The sequence below is a fragment of the Triplophysa rosa genome, linkage group LG12 (assembly GCF_024868665.1).
Source record: "Triplophysa rosa linkage group LG12, Trosa_1v2, whole genome shotgun sequence".
NCBI lineage: Eukaryota > Metazoa > Chordata > Actinopteri > Cypriniformes > Nemacheilidae > Triplophysa > Triplophysa rosa.
Genome location: NC_079901.1, coordinates 23,620,651 through 23,631,312, shown reverse-complemented (window position 1 = coordinate 23,631,312; position 10,662 = coordinate 23,620,651). Strand labels below are relative to the sequence as shown.

Here is a 10,662-nt window from a genome sequence, read left to right as displayed (position 1 = left end):
TGGACCTGGTTAGAACTCTGGCAGCTGCGTTCTGAACTAACTGTAGTTTGTTTATTGATGATGCAGGACAACCACTAAGCAGTGCATTACAGTAGTCAAGTCTTGAGGTCACAAATGCATGAATAAGCTTCTCTGCGTCAGCCACACATAAAATATTTCACAATTTGGCAACATTTCTAAGGTGGAAGAAGGCTGTTTTTGTGACATTTGAGATGTGATTTTTAAATGACAGGTTGCTGTCTAATATAACGCCGAGGTCTTTAACAGTATTTGTTGGAGTAACAGTGCAGCCTTCAATTTGCAGGTCATAATCCAAAATATTCTGCTCACGTGTCTTTGGTCCGATAAGTAATATTTCTGTTTTATTAGAATTTAATAGAAGGAAATTACAAGTCATCCAATGTTTTATGTATTCGATGCACTCTGCCAATTTGGATAGTTGGAAGGAATCATCTGGTCTTGATGAGATATACAGCTGAGTATCATCTGCATAACAGTGGAAGATAATTCCATGTTTTCTAATAATGTTTCCAAGGGGCAGCATGTATATGGAGAATAGCAAGGGTCCAAAAAAGTGATTTCTGTTAAAGAAAATATCTTCCTCTTTATTTTTTTATTTCGTTTTATCCTTTATAATTTAAAAAAGTGAAATTCCATCATACCTCCTCTTTAAGGCTTGCATATTCGTAACTTCGATAACTTTTATTTTGTTTTCAGAAGGACCTTAATTAAACTATCCTCAATTTCACATTCCAATTACAATTCTGCCTTTATCCAAATCCAAATTCGCAATATGAATCTTAATTCACATGAATGTTTACACCGTGTAAACATGAATCTTAATTCACTTCTGATTGTGACTCCATCACCTGGTTTCAGATTCAAGTGGGCGGAGCCAGCGCTGTGACTCAGCATGCTCGTGTCGTGGGAGGGCACTCTGCTCTTGGACGCTGCCCTGTTTCCCAAAGAGTTTCTGTGACAGTTGCCATGGAAACTGTGAGACTCTGATTCGCCCTGAGAAGTTTGTGTACGGCCGTGCATGTGGGTGCACGAGAGGAAGATAAACATGAGGCTTATGTGTGTGTTACACTTACAATCTTCACTTATCCACGGACGACCGAGCATGTGTGCGTGCGTGTGTGTGTCGAGGAGATTGATGGCTGAAAATGGCGTATTTCATCACTGCACAGATATATTTGTGCTGGAAAATCCTCCTTCTTTTGGCAGCCAATATGCTGATGGGCGATTTTCATTTCGTGCGCCGACTGTAAGTGCTCAAATAAGCTCCGTCCTGAAATATCTAATATGATTTTTAATAGATGACATAAATGGCAATAATACTTATCAGAAAGAAGTTATTAAATGACGAGGGAGGGTTACTTCCGGATGGGGGGTTGCTATGGCGACTGCAAAGGAGTGCCTGCGGTCATTTGCTGCGAAGCACGTGGCGTTTTATTTTTATTTCGACTCGTGAAGCAGTCGGGCTCATCGGACTGCCTAGTGCTCTCACAAATAACTTCTAGCTTCTAAAAGTTTGTTAAACTTCACAGGGAAGAGAATCCTGCTGAGATGATCATGAAAGAGTAGACAGTCGCCCTACAGATGTCCAGGTGCTGCCGTGTGTCCTGTAATATCTCTGCTTTATTTTCCAGACTTTTAGGGGCTGTTTGTAGTTTATTCTGTCATCTGATCTCAGCCGACCCTCGACATCAACCCGCACACAAATATACATCCGTGATTTTTCATATATAACCTTGTTTGAACTTTTCCTTCATGTTCTTTCTCATAATTTAGGCATGCGACTCAGACAAACATTACTGGCTTGAACAAACCTAACCATACGTATGATAATCTTCGACCCATGCTACAGATTTGAAATATTCTGCACATTTAAGCACCTCTCAGATTGTTTTACAATTACAGTAGACTAAAAAACAGCAAACAACGCTCATACCGAACACTCTCGTGTAATTTACAGCTCTAAAGAGGTAAATGAGGTTACAAGCATGTCTGTTGTGGTACACATAAACAGCTGGCATGTTATTTTTCCCCGGAGAGCTGCTTGTTGATCGGAGGATATTCGTCTTGTTCTCTCGAGCTCAAAATAGTCTGATAGCCGAGTTTGTGTGCAATACACAATTGTGTAACCAGTGTGATATTTTGTGGATGAGATCCGACGAATCCAGTTAATAGTTTGACGATGTCTGGTGGCAACAAACACATCTGCGCACAGCCTGGAGTAGATAAACAAGCATTTCCCCGGACGAGCAACACCAACACAAAATAATCTCTTCAAGTCAATCTGCAGCGTTCTTCAGTACAGAACCGGAGCCGCTGGAGTTCTGTGCTGTTGAGACACTTCACAGAATGAGGGCTCAAATCGTGAGAGGTACATGTGATCTTTTTGGGATGAACATGATGCACAGTAATTTACAGTACTGTACAGAATTTGTGTTCTAACTGTGACACAAATTGAAATATAAAATAATTTTAAAAAGTTGGATTACTCAAATAAAACGATTATTTCCAAACACCTGGGGTAAAAAAAACTGGATAGTGGCACGGGTTTTCAACACATGTAAAAATAGACCACATTGGCAAAGATAATTCGGCGAAAGAGACACAGACTTACACAAACTCTTATATCAGCATGATGGTGCACCACTTTCTACTTTAATTCATTCACATTATACGTACATTATTTAATCAATTATCATTATACTTTATATTATTCTTTAAAAATTATATATAGCCACAGAAAAAAACATTAAGAGACCGCACCTAAATTATTTGAGTTTTTCTGAATTCATTCTGTGGACATTTCTCCCAAATTCCACATGCATTTTCTTTTTCAAACATTGAAACGGGGCAAACTAGTCAAAATAAAAAATGATGCAACATTTGCAGATCTTGAATACCGCAAATTTCAAAGTTCATATTCATGTTTAAACAACAATACAATATATGTTTTACATGTCTTTTAGGATCAGTTCAAAAATTAATATATGATGCAATAAGACTCTTTTTTTTTTTTTCAACTTTAATGCATTCTTTCAGTCTTTCATATTGCTGTTGGGCGACTTTGTCATTCCTGAAGTTTGTTTCTGTGCCTATTATTGCCATAATACATGCTGATTAAAGTCAAATCTTAAGTAGTCTCTAAATATTTTGTGCCAATATTTATTTACTTGTATATGTGTGTGTTTAGAAAAATGTATGTTTTCTGTTGCTATTTAGTGTTTAAGGTAAAAGTATAACCTATGTATTTTGCCCCGGGGGGCTTTTGCATTGTTACCCTGTGCATCATTGCATGACCACAAATGTGTATGCACCAGTGAGACCTCACGAGTGAATATAAACATTGCTCAAATCATGGTGAAGTAATGAAGATGTAGAATTGATACCGCCATTCTCAAATGCCAGAGGAGCTAATGATAATAGAAAATGATGTGAAAGTTTGTTTTGTGCTGTATAGAGCAGGACGGTCCATGATTACCTCAGTCTGCTCTTAACAGTTTATCTCATTTCAGCACAGATTGTTTTATGAATCTGTCACAGTGTAATGCAGCCTCGCAGGACTATTGAAGGATGGGCCTGTTAAAACTGTAATGCGCCCCACAGCAACGTCTGTGTGTTAGCAGTGATATTTCTCGTTTGACAGTGACTTTACTAAAAAATGTTTAGGGTATGGGTAAGTGTGCGTTTAATGTGTATTTTTACCGTTCATGCTATTTCTGGTTTTAGCAGGACTGCACTGGTCTAGCTGGTGTAAGTACTGTGACAGACCACTGATGCCTAAAACCAGGTGATATAAACTGGTCCAGAGGGGTTTAAGATGTATTTTCTCTTTTTTTTCTACAGGGAAGAGAGATTGCCTCTCCTGATTCCTACAGGATACATATGTGTTTGTAATGACCTGCTGGGCTTCAGACCTGTATCCATCACCACACATGAATCTAACAGGTATCCACGTCCCTTCAGTCTGAGGTTGCCTAGCACACAGTAACCAAGCAACATAAGAATTCACATATTACATTGCAGTCAAGGTCTTACCTGAGTGGGCACTGTTACAGAAGCGTCAGTCCTGTTTAGAAAAGTGCATATAAGCGTTCACCGAGTTAATCTGTGTGAGGATTGTGTCAAACCGCCATTTTTATTTTTTGACAGCAGATGGTTCTCACCAATAACCAAAAGTCACAATTCCCCAGGTAAAATGAATGATTCCTCATCAAATCTGTATTAAAGATTATAGCTTTTCTCTAATGGAATGAACCACATGATGGTTTAGATTTGCATAACTGGTCTGTATTGACAAAAGCTGTTAAAATTAACCATGGTTTATATAGCAACCATAGATTTGGGTTTTATTTAAAGGAAAACCAGAGTTACAGCAAATTTACTACACTGTAAAAATGACACATATATGTATATGATATTTACTTTAAAAAATCATGGTAACAATATGACACATTTTTTTAAAGTACTTTAAAGCGTATTTTTAATGCAATATTCCATGAATAACAAGTCAACAAGTCAAGTAAAATTACCTAAATTATTTAAGCACATGTCACATGATAATCTTAAAAAAATCAAGAAGAAATACTAATTTGAGCATTGCAGTTAACGTCTTGATCTTTTTTTAACTCAGTTTAACATTTATCATTTTTTACAACATATATGATGTACAAGTAAGATGAGAGTTGTCTCAGTACTGGCATTAGCAGCATTACTCTTCACTGAGTGAAATAAAACACATCATGAGCTCTCCCATAACCTAAGCACAAACACCACGCTTCTGAACGATGGTAACCACGAACTCAAAAATACGAACAGAATCTCTTCTAAATCTTATAGACAACTGAACGATAAACTCCATCAAGTCTTTCAGTTTATTGTAACGCACATAAAATAGCACTTTTTCCTCAAAAATGACTCTCTTAATGCTGTCGCGTGCTGGGAACTCTAAATTCACTGCTCCGTTAGTGAATTTAACAAAAATAATTAATGTAGTCCCACCACAAAGTAATTAAGTAAAGATCCTTTATACAAGTTTAAGTGGGTTGAACATGATAAAATTAAGTTGAATTCACTCAATAATTTGTGCATTTAGAATTCCGAGATCTTTTCTATAATTTAAAATAAAATTTTGGTTAAAAAACAAGAACACGATTGTATTAAGTAAAGTTTACTCAATTAATTTCATGAAATCTACTACGACACATGATCATTTTTTACAGTGTATTGTTGCACTGTAGTAACTATACGTTTACCATTACAGTATAAAAGGGTTATAAATCAGCCGTTTACCGAAATTAAACCTCGGTTATATTTAACAGGTTGATCTGCTATACCAGCAGAGAAAATACGTTTTCTCATATATTAGCTATCAATATATTAAATAATTGTCTGTTTATTTAAAAATACATAGAATAATTAATTCTTGATATATTACAATATCACAATATATTTAATAATACAAAATAAAATATGTGACCCGGGACATCATCTGAAAGCTGAATAAATAAGCTTTAATATATGGTTTGTTAGGATAGGACAATATTTGATCGAGATACAACAATATAAATTTCTGGAATCTGAGGATGCAAAAAAATCTAAATATTGAGAAAATCGCATTGAAAGTTGTCCAGATGAAGTCCTTAGCATAGCATATTACTTACAAAAATAAAGTTTTGATGCGTTTACGGTAGGAAATTTACAAAATATCCTCATGGAACATGATCTTTACTTAATATCCTAATGATTTTTGGAATAAAAGAAAAATCGATAAATTTGACCCATACTATGTTTTTTCGGCTAAGACCGGTTTTGTGGTCCGGGTCATAAGCACTTTTTTTTTACAATATATGGAAATGTATTATTTAATATGTTCCATTATGTTCCTATATATTTTTGTTTCGTAACAGATGGTAGCCATGTAAAAGCGATATCTATTATCATTTATTCACCCTCACGTTGTTCATTTTTGCATGAAACTTTAAACCAGCCAAAGGTGCCTAAAATATAAGCTGGATTTAAGGTGGTTTCAACTGGTCCCAGTAAGCCGGTTGACAAACTGTTTGGTCAAGGCCAGTTTTGTTCTTGTGCAGGACAGGAAAGAATAAGTGAAACAAGCTAGAGAATTGAAAGCCGGACTCACTCAGCGAGGTGTGTGCCGGTCATCGGGTCAGAACAGCAGGTGCCGTGTGAAATGTGGATTCGTGGTGGCGATGTCGAACGGCAGTTTCCATTAGAGAAGAAATGAAAAGCCGAGATTGTGATGTTGAAGTATGAGGAAGCGTAACTCTGGTGACAGAATGTTGCTACTAATGTTGTGAGAGAAAACTGAAACCGCTTGTACCACATAAAGAATGCCTGTATGATGTGTGTGTGGGTGTGTTTGTATGCAGGTGTATTCATTATACATCAATATAGCCTGACAAATCAAATGAATTAGATGCTAATAGTGTGTGTATTTGCTATAATGTTTCTTCATTTCATTGTTTAGCCATATTAACAACACGAATGCAGAAAAGCACAGCATCATTTAATATGACTGACTGGATCTTGTGTAATTAAGTTTTTTTTCTCCCTGGAGAAACGTGCGTTTATGTGTGTCGAGTGTGTGAGACAGGATTTTCTCACCACCCTAAAAATAACCACAGGTGACCTGGGAGAAATCCAATCCCCACATCCAATTGTGGCAGACGAAGCCGCTCTTAACTACTTCAAAAGGTAGAGTGATGAGATTTCAAGCGATCGATAGCAACGCCGGGGACGAACCACACCGCCTGGCCCCGGAGCGCTCGCCTGTTTGCCTCTCATCTGTAAGCTGTGTTAGCGCTCCAAAATACTCAACATGTCCAAACCTTCGCTTGTAAGTAGACTAACCTTGGGACCCCATCTTTAGAGACATTGTCAGCCATTAGCTCTCACAAAGTGTCTGACTGTGTTCTTCAGTCTCTCTGTTTAAATCCTAAAGAGATCAGATGCACATTTATCTTCACGCCTGTCACTTGCTGCCGTGTTTATTTTGCAGTTTATTTTGATAAACACAAATTAAAAGAAAACAAATCAAATGTTTATCTAAGAGGTAAATTATGAAATGGATAGATCTTGTTAAATACTACGTTTCAGATGTGCTGAGATATATGCAGTGTAGTCATGTGTCTTTGATGTGTAACACCTGTTCGCCTAGCAACTGTATCGCTTCACACCACTTGTAGAAGCAACTAGAAACTGAAGTTAAGTCAACTTCAGGTCTGTGTTTGGTTTAAATATAACAATTTATTTTATATTAATTTATGTATTAAATTATATTAAAACTATTTATTATTGATTCTTTGCGGAGGTCTACTGGAAGTTAAGTTTGGGACACACAACGTTTGTTTATGTTGTTGACGCTGAAACCGTCTATAGGATATGGTACAAAGCAAATTTATGATGTATTTTGTTGGACGAAGTAAAAAACAATTCGTACATTGAATACATACTTCACAAAATGCTAATCCAACCGGATCTCATAGAAAAATAGCTATTTTACAAGGTGGCAATTCGTAATAATTTACAATTCTATGATTCGTACAAAACTAGGTTTAAAGCAGACTGTACAAAAACATACACATTAAATTGTACGAATTTATACGAATTTGCTAAAAATCTGATTAAACAAAATAGTAACAATTTGTCATGAGATTGTGTTGACTAATCAGGAAATGTCTTTTTTATTATTTAACTATAAAAACTATTTAACTTTTAATTATTATTCACTGATGTTTTTACAACAAACATTGTTAAATTTTACATTCACATTCATTCACTTAGTAGTCACTTTTATCCAAAGCGGCTCACAAATTGTGATGCAATTGTTTGATTTGAATTCCTTTCACACTCTTAAAAATAAAGGTGCTTCAAAATGCCATAGAACTATTTCTATATGGTTCCATAAAGAACCTTCGACATTGGAAGAACCTTTCTGTTTTACCAAAGTTTCTTTGTATTTGAGAAAAGGTTCTTTAGAACATAAGAAAGAAATGGTTCTTATACCTTTGACTTCTTTCGGGAGCCAGAAATGGTTCTGTTACAGCATCACTGCAAATAACTTTTTGCAGCACCTTTATTCCTGACATGTCCAGCCAAACTTTTTGTCGATCACAGTTTCTGTTTTTATAAAACTAAGTATCTCTCTCTACAGTGAAATCCCCCAAATCTCTCAGTAAAGGAGTATATTAAAAATTAAATGAATGACTTACACTGATTTGTTTTTTAGAAGTGTTAATGTGATGGGCTGCTCCCTGTGGCTGATCGTGACTGTCGTGATGTGCTTTACATCAGCACCCGGCCTGTTATTCCATCCCGGTACAGAGTTTAGTTAAAAACAACACACCAACTACATTAAGGGATTAATGCGATGATGTGTTGTGTGCTCGTGCTGTAGTTCCGTCCCACTGCCTGCCTCAAGCAGCTCGTCTTGTTCCGGAAATAATCGCACAGCCGTATCTCTCTTTTATATATTTGATCAAACTAAATACTCTTCGAAGATACGACGTATGCAACACTACTGTATAGGCACTCAAGATTAATATGAGATTGGCAGAAACTAAGCATGTTACCCGATCTTTAATGTCCGTCTTAAAGTGTTGCTGTAAATGCATATTTCAGCTAAAACTGCATTGAAGTCCTAGCAGATCTACAACCTGATTTGCTTTTATGTGCAGTTATTTACCTCATTGGGATAAAAGCAAGCAGTTTAAAATAATAATCAAATGTTAATGTTTGTATGTGTCTTGGAGTAAAAGAAACCTTTTCGACATTTTTTGGAAAGTGCAGAACTGAATTGACAATCATGTTCTTTATATTGTCATAAGTACTCAGGATCAGGATTCACAGCTTCACTAATGATGACAAACACCAGTGCTGGGAGAAAATTGGTTTAGACTTCAGAACTCAATAAGAATACACAACACACTAGCTGTGAGCTTTCCGAAAGGTAGTTAGTTGTTAACAAAACACAAATACATCATGGCTGTCTTTTGGAAAGATACTTCATGTTACATAATAGTCATTATTTGTCCATTTCAGTGGGAAACAACTATTACCCAACCATAAACTAAACATTGTGTTGGCTTTTCAGTTAATCTATTCATTGTGAGCTGAGCGTAAATTTACCTCATAAACTGCAGACATTTATGAAGCATTTGGACTTTCAAACAATATTATGATCGATATATTGAACAAACTCAATGCACACACACGTCTACAAAGAAAATCCAGCAAGTAACTGAGGTTCAGAGTTGAAAGCGAGTCAGCATTCATTTTTCTAGTCAGAAAACCTGGTGCAATCAACCATGTTACATGACATATTTCATTAAACATTTTTCATTTTTGTAATGTGTTTGTAAAAACCATTACCTACTTTACTGACATGCTGTATGTTGTTCTTTGCTAGATATTGCTGTGTTCACCTCACTACTAGACCAGCATCAGTTAAAGGGATAGTTCACCTAAAAATAAAAATGCATTATTTACTCGCCCTCATGTCATTCCGAACCTGTTTGACTTTCTTTCTTCTGCAGAACACAATAGAAGAGTTTTTGAAGAACGTTAGTAACCAAACAACATTGAACCCAATTTACTTCCACAAAACCGCATGACATTTCTCTAAATATCTTCTTTTGTGTTCCACAGAAGAAAGAGTCACACACAGGTATATAAACACATGAGGGGGAATGATGACAGAATTTTTACTTTTGGGATCCACTACCCGATCTGGACCAAAACAGAAGTTCGTGCTTGTGTTTTCAGCAGACGCATTGTCTTTTCTGCTTCTAGCACTCTGGAATATGAAACACCGAAGCTGCTCCTCAGAGAAGCCAAATCGAGAGAGAGAGAGAGCAGGAATGTGTAGGTAAGAGCTCTTTTGAATCTTCAGTTTCTCATTAAACATTGGTTCTGTACTCCCCGACACTCATTTAAACACACATCTGCTCCTCAGTCTCTGTTCCTCTGTCTCCTACTGTGCTTGCGGTCCTGGGCTCCGTTAGAGGAGGTGCACATGTCACTCTTTCAAGGTGTGGAAGCTGGAGGCCTTCCCATCATGCCCTGCGGTGAACGTCTCTGATTCTCAAGCGCATTAGGTGATGGATGGCAAATTGGTTTCTTGTGAGCTACTGTTGTTTGTTTACCACTATATTATTTACTTGCAAATAAGTGAAATATAACTGTACTTTTAAGATTAGAATTAGAAATTTGAGTTATATTATCATTTCATGTGAAATCAGCCAAATTTTGGAAAACTCTCTTGCCAACTTTTTGGATTTTATTCAATTTTTTCTGTATAAATAAAAATAAATGGTGGTGAAAGCAAAATTATTACATGTTTTCGATTAATATTTTATGTTTTGTACACCATAAGACGTGTTTATTAAAAAACATAATCTAAAGGTATGCTAATATATTTTTAATACCGTTTCAGTTACAGGCATGCAAACTTGACATGAATACAAAAAAGAGCTTTTTCTAAAGTCAACAGATTCTACAGATAGTCCAACCAATCCAAGTTAAAATAAAATAATGCTGCTCTTTCACATAGTCATTTTTTTACCCCCTGTAATTTGGGTCGGAAGTTTAGGTGAAATATATCACCCCGTCCAAAATGGTTAAATA

General features: G+C 36.2%; 1 long non-coding RNA gene across 2 annotated transcripts; it reads left to right on the top strand.

The window, feature by feature from the left end:
• The first annotated feature begins 1,049 nt into the window (after positions 1–1,049).
• Positions 1,050–10,296, top strand: LOC130562476 (uncharacterized). 2 transcript variants are annotated; one of them, XR_008963959.1, is made up of 4 exons: positions 1,050–1,267; positions 3,862–3,963; positions 9,829–9,904; positions 9,992–10,296. It is a non-coding gene; the product is annotated as an uncharacterized LOC130562476 (long non-coding RNA). The 2 variants fall into 2 exon arrangements; XR_008963960.1 differs by lacking the exons at positions 1,050–1,267; positions 3,862–3,963 and adding an exon at positions 5,543–6,874.
• The last annotated feature ends 366 nt before the right edge of the window (positions 10,297–10,662 follow it).